Here is a 7,271-nt window from a genome sequence, read left to right as displayed (position 1 = left end):
TTTTTGTTTTTCAATTTTTTAATTTTGAAAAATAATCAAGAATTCCTTCCATGGTAAGTGAATCAAGATCAAGATTTAGCATACCATTTAGAGATTAAGAAATTAACCTCTTTTCGTCCAGTGGTTTTGTGAACAAATCAGCGAGTTGGTGGTCAGTTCCCACAAATAGAGTTCGATGTCACCTTTCTCAACATGATCTTTGAGAAAATGATATCTCACATCAATGTGCTTTGAACGTGAGTGGTTGACTGAGTTGACAGCAATTGCAATGGCACTTTGAGAATCACAATAGATAGGGACACGATCATATCAGACCATAGTCGGTAAGTTGTGTTTCATCATCCATACTTGAGCACAACAACTAGCAGCAGCTACATATTCAGCTTCTGCTGTTGACAGTGATAGCAATTTTGCTTCTTGGATGACCAACTTACAATCTTATCCCCTAAGAATTGTAAAGTACCAGATGTGCTCTTGCGATCAAGCTTACAACCTGCATGATCTGCATCTGAATAGGCAGTTAAATTGAATCCAGTATCCCTTGGATACCAGAGACCAAGATTGGGTGTACCCTTCAGATAACGAAAAATTCGTTTCACAGCTTGGTAATGTAAATCAGTAGGAGCGGCTTGATACCTAGCACACATACATGTTGCAAACATTATATCTGGGCGAGATGCTGTAAGATACAACAACGAACCAATCATGCTTCTATACCTCTTTTGGTCAAATGGTTTCCCTTTTTATCAGCATTTATGTTTGTACGAGCAGCCATTGGGGTTGAAATTGAAGAACAGTTAGTCATTTCAAACTTTTTCAACATATCTTTTATGTACTTACCTTGTGATATAAAAATACCAGTTGGTAATTGTTTGATTTGTAGACCCAAAAAGTAATTCATTTCCCCAATCATGCTCATTTCAAAATGATTGACCATTAGAGATGAAAATTTCGGCAAAAAGTTTGACTGGTTGACCCAAAATAATGTCATCAACATATATTTGGACAAGTAAAACATGTTTACCTTGCTTACGAATAAACAGGGTAGGGTCAATAGTACCTTTGGTAAAGCCTCCTTTGAGTAAGAAAGTAGATAAGGAATCATACCATGCTCGAGGTGCCTGCTTCAAACCATAGAGAGCCTTGTCTAACCTGTAGACATGGTTTGGCTTCTTAGGATCAACAAAACCTTCAGGTTGCTCCACGTAAACTTCTTCTTTGAGTTCTCCATTCAAGAATGCTGTCTTCACATCCATTTGAAACACTGTGAAGTTTCTGAATGCGGCATAAGCTAAGAATATACGATGGCCTCCATTCTTGCAACAGGAGCGAAAGTTTCGTCGAAATCCACACCAGGTTGTTGGCAGTAACCCTTTGCAACCAATCTAGCTTTGTTCCTTACTACAACTCCATTTTCATCCTTCTTGTTCTTGAAAATCCACTTGGTGCGAATTGGTTCTTCTTTCCTTGGATTTGGAACCAATCTCCATACTTTTCAGTCTCTCAAACTGAGCTAATTCATCTTGCATTGCTTTAACCCACTCTGGATCACAAAGAGCTTCAGAGACGGTTTTGGGTTCAATGTTACTCAGTGAAAGTGCAACAAGACACTCATTGACTGTAGTACGGGTAGAAACACCAGCTTGTGGATCTCCGATGATTGTTCTGTAGGATGATCTTTGCGCATACGTGACCACTTGTTGTCATGAGGAAGAGGATTTTGTTGATGAAGGTCAACATTATCATCATTAAATCCAGAGTTCTGTTGAGCAATGGAATCATAGCTTGGAAGAACTCTTTCGTCAAAATTTGGATGATCAAAATCCAGTGGTACATACACATTTGGAGTATTTGATGGATTTGTTGTTTGGGTGATTTGAGAAGGTTGTTCTTGATCATTCTATTGAGAATAAATATCACTTGAAGATGATTCTTCTTGCTCTTTAGAATTTGAAGATGATTCATGATTGTTGTCTGGAACTGATTCATTTGTTTGAATGGGGATATTGTTCGGAATTGGTTCAATGATGACTTGAGGTTCCTTTCCTTGAATCGGTTTTGAGTTGTAGAGTTCTTCGAAAAGAATATCTAGCTCTTCACTTGTTGGAGTTGGATATTTCTTGAATTTTGAAGCTAAGGTAGACGTCCTTGAAGAAGCACTTGAAGTACTTGGATCACTAATTGTTGGTAGCAAACTTTCTTGTTCAAATATCATGCCAGACATCTCGTCAAACCAAACATTCATGGTTTCTTGAATCGTGTTTGTTCGACGATTAAAGATGCGATATGCAATCGATGTCTTTGAGTAACCAACAAAGTAACCTTCGTCACCTTTCCTTTCAAACTTTCCAACATTTTCCCGATCATTCAAGGTATAACAGACACACCCAAAAATATGGAAGTAATTGATGTTGGGTTTGCGTTTGTTAATAACCTCATAAGGAGTCTTCTCATGACGCTGATTATGATGGACCGATTTTGAGTATGACAAGCTGTGTCAACAGCTTCAGCCCACATGTTTGATGGTAACTTGGAATAAGCAAGCATTGTTCTTGCTGCTTCCACCAGCGTACGGTTTCTCCTTTCAACAACACCATTTTGTTGCGGGGTACGAACAACAGAGAATTGGTGAGTAATGCCTTTCGATTTGCAAAATTCATTGAATATTGCATTTTTGAACTCAGTACCATTATCTGAACGGATATAACGGACTGGAAGTTGAAGATTCACTTGAGTGGAAGTGATGAAATCGATCAGAATTTGAGTTGTTTCATCTTTTGAAGCAAGAAACTTGACCCAAGTGTATCTAGAATAATCATCAATGATAACCAGAATATATCTCTTCCCATTTCTGCTTTGTACTTTCATAGGCCCACAAAGATCCATGTGAAGCAAATGAAGAGGTGCCAAAGTGTGTGGAGTTTTCTTTGGTTTATGAGAAGTTCTTTGATCTTCCCAACTGCACAAGAAGGACAGACATGCTCACTTTCATTTTGTGAAGTTGCTTATTGACTAAAGCATTGATGGTTTGATAATTCAAGTGAGAAAGCCTTCTATGCCATAACCAAGAATTTTTCGAAGTAGCTTTTGAAACAAGACAGATATTATCAGTTGGTTGGTTATCATCAAGATTAACTGTGAAAAGATTGTCTTCACGATCTCCGCATAGGATATCAACTCCTAATAGAGTTTGGACTTTGCATAGAGATTGTCGAAAAAGTACTTGAAGATTGTTGTCACAGAACTGTCCAACACTGAACAAGTTATGACCCAGGCCTTCAACATAATGAACTTTCTTGATGACAATTTCGTTTCTTTCAATCTCTCCATAACCTAGAATTGGAGCGAAATCGTTGTTTCTGAAACGAACAGTTCCCATGAAGCTTTCAACAAAATTCTTGAGCAATGATTTATTGCCAGTCATGTGTTTTGAACACCCGGAATCGAGTATCCATACACAGATGGTTATTTCCTGGTACCCACTTAAAGATGAGTCCTTTGTGGTTAGTTAATACAGGCAGGGGGTATAACTTAGGAGATGCATTCAAACATCCTTTCATGTCAACATACTTGTTAACAAGCACATTATCAACAAGCACATTTGGATTAAACAATCGAATATTAATGCATGAATCAAAAGTAACATGTTTACCAGCATTCAAACCATGCATATGAAAACAAGAATTAACATTGTTTACAACATAACAAGGCCTAGCCTTGGCACCATTAACATTGTTTAACACAGAGGACTTAAAAGATAAATTGTTTGACTCAACAGAAACATGCTTTTTCTTTCTACCATCTTTTCTTCTTCGCCTTTTCTTCTTTTTATCAACATTAGTGATCTTAGGTACTAATGACTTAGCTACCCATTTAGACTCACTAATCAAGCTCTTTCCACCTGTTGGATTGGCATTAAGAAGATTAGAATGAGAGTTTTGAAGCATTTTTATCTTTTTAGACTCTTTTGGAGTTGCGGAAACTTCTTGTTTCTTAGGTTTATCATGAGAAAACCAGCCATATCTATCCCTATACCTAGTTGCACCATTTGAAGCATCCCTAGTTAGCAAAACTGAGCTAGACTTAGACACTTTAGAATTTGAACTAGAAGGAGAGCTAGACAAAGAAACATTTGAATTGATTTCCAGAAGTTTCACTTTGTTGTATTTTATTTTGGGATTGGTCTCATCTTGTTTGGTTTTAACATGCTTTTCTGGGATAGGACAATTTGTTTTTAACTTATTGATTCTTGGTTTGGTGACAGTCTTTGATTCAGTCTTGATGGGTTTGGAAGTAACCCGTTTCTTTGAATAATATGAAGTTAGAGCTTTGAAAAACGATTTTGGAGATTTCTCTTTTGATTCAACTTTGATTTTGGTAGATTCAATCTTTTTCTCAGTTTCAGAATCAAAAACATATTCTCCCTCCATGAATTTATCAAAATCAGATTTGTTGAATGGTGAAACCGGAGAGAATTTTGAAAACTCAGGAGTTTTGTTTTCCAACTTCACACTATTTATTGTCTCAGGATTAAAATCAACTTGAACTGACGCTTCTTTGGTTTCACAAGAAAATTGAGTAGAAGTATCAACACCTATACTAGCATAAGGCTTAGGGTGAACAATTAACTCTTCAGGAAACTCACAAGTGAAAAACCTAACGTAGTACCATATCAAAACTAAACTATGCGCAAGTTCGTCATTCGATAAATCAGATTGCACATAATCATCAGCTGTTTCAGTAGCAGTATTTCGACATGAATACTCAAAAGAATCAGTCAAAGTTTGGGTGGAGGAACAAGTAGATAAAACACAAGCAGTCTGAGTTGAATGGTCTACTGAAAGACTGAAATCAGTTTGTGTAGAAACATTCACACAAACTTTCTTGATATCAACAACAACTGATTCATTCTTTGAATTCGGACTTTGAGACTTTCGTTTATTTATAAAGTTTTGTTGAGATTCCACCTTTTGTTGTAAATCTTCTATTTGTTTTTCCAAAATTGTGGATGGAACATACACTTTAGTTGGTTTAGGTGGGGAAACGACAGATTCTTGGTTTTGAAAATTAGATGCAATCTCTTCTAATTCAAAAATTAAAGACTTTTTCATTTCGTAAGAAGTGTTGATAGCATCATAATTAACCAAAAATTTATTGTTTTGAATTTTCTCAACTTCATCAGTCTCAAATTCGTCATCCAATGGACGTATGAATTGTTGAACCATACCAAGTCTCAAAAACTTTTCATCATACAAGGGTTCGATCTTTTCTTTGGCTTTTTGTAATGGAGTGATATTCTCAAAACCCAACCCAAGAAGAAGTTCTGATCTATCAATCTTTGACTTATTGAAATAGGCAGTGAAATCCAAAAGAGGGTTTTGTTCAACTTTGTACAACTTTTCTTGATAGATAAGTATATTCTTTTTATGTTCCTCAATTTGTCTTCCAAGATTTTCAATCTCAATGCCTTTTAAAAAACAGTTATGATTTAAATCAGAAACTTTTCTTTCAAGTTCAATTGTTTTTGGTGTAGCCTCTTGAAGCTTTTTATTCAGAATATTGACATCCATTTGTCTTGCATTTGCACGAAGCCATTCATTGGTCTTTTGAACTTCAAGATCTTGATTGGCCTTTTCAAGATCAAGAATGGTCTTTTCTAAAATATGACACTTTTCCAATAACTTAGAGTCAGGAGACGCATTCATTTCACATTCTTTGACCAACATTTGTTCTTTATAGTTTTGAAATTCTTGTTTCATAGCATCATACTCAAAAAGAAGTTTAGAATTTTCTTCAAGAAGTTTTGTGTATTCCCTTTTTGAAAATACAATGCTATTTTTCAATTTCTTGTTTTTGTTGGCTAAAGAAGTGTAATGATTTGTCAGGTTTGATAAGGCAATTCTACAAGACTCTTTATCCTTAATTGATGAAAAAGTAGAGTCGAGATTTACCTCATCATCGGGATATTCCTCGTCAGTGTTGTCAGCCTCTAGCATCTTATCTTTGCTCAACCTTGCCATGAAACATACATTAGCAGACAGATCCTCATCTTCATCGTCAGTAAGCAAGAGCCACTTGTCATCTTCAGCAATCAAGGCTTGACCGGTTTCAACTTGCTTTGCCAGAAGCATCTTCTGCTTGGAGTATGCATAATCCTTTTTGTGAGGCAGTTTGCAATCCACAGCAAAATGACCAGGAAATCCACAGTTGTAACACTTTTTGTCAGATGTCTTCTCTTTCTCCATGATTTGTTTCTCATTTTCTGCTTTCTTGTCTCTTTTCTTGGAGACAGTTGTTTCACCTTGTTCAAAACTCTTGTGATGTTATTGTTCCTTCTTTGGAAATGCACTTGTTGATGAAGTTCGAAGATTGTTGTTAGTTGGCCTTGCTTTGAAATATTTCTTCTTGAAATGCTTGGTAACAGCGGCAAGAGCTTGGTAGAATTCATCAGGAACACCATCTCTTGGAGCCAAGTAATCTTCTCCTTCCTCATCAGATGAAGAAACAATAGTCATTTGTCTTTTAAGAGCCTTAGAAACCTTTCGTTCAACAACCAATGCCAAAGGATCAATAGATACAACTTCTGGCACTTTGTTGAATGAATTTTTGCTTAGAACTTTGCTCTCATTCAACTTGAAAGATTCATAAAGAGTATGAATGGTGAATTTGGTCAGATCTTGATGTTGCTTGATTTGGGTTCCATTATCTTCCCATTCGGAACCAAGTGCTCTGATAAACTTGATGTTCAACTCAATCTCATCTTTCTTGACCTTGTTCTCTCTCAGTTCATTGATCACATTGCAAAATCTGTAGTAGACTGACTCAAGAGATTCATTTGGAGATTTCTGAAAATTGTCAAATTTGGTTAAGACATTTGTCAGTCGAATTGTTGAAGTTACATCAGAACCTTCCATTTTTCTAGCAACTTCATCCCAAATCTCCTTTGCTGTGTCGTAAGAATCAACTGAGCCATAGATCTCATCAGGAAGTGCTTGGTACAAGCATGACCTAGCTCTGTTGTCAGCAGCAGTACGATCTCTTTGTTCGACGTTCAAAAGATCAGGAGTCAAAATAGTACGGGTAGTGGGATGACGATGCATAGCAAGTCCATTGATGATTGAGTCCTTAAGCATGTGACCATTTGTCTGATGTTCAATGTAATCCATGAACCTTTTCTTCCAAAGTCCATAATTACCACGGTAAAGAACTGGTGGTCTTGTATCAGTACCCAGAGACAATGCTTCACGAGTAGTCATTTGAAATTGATTTGA

Source organism: Erigeron canadensis, chromosome 6, assembly GCF_010389155.1.
Source record: "Erigeron canadensis isolate Cc75 chromosome 6, C_canadensis_v1, whole genome shotgun sequence".
NCBI classification, from domain to species: domain Eukaryota; kingdom Viridiplantae; phylum Streptophyta; class Magnoliopsida; order Asterales; family Asteraceae; genus Erigeron; species Erigeron canadensis.
Note: the sequence above shows the minus strand (reverse complement) of the source record.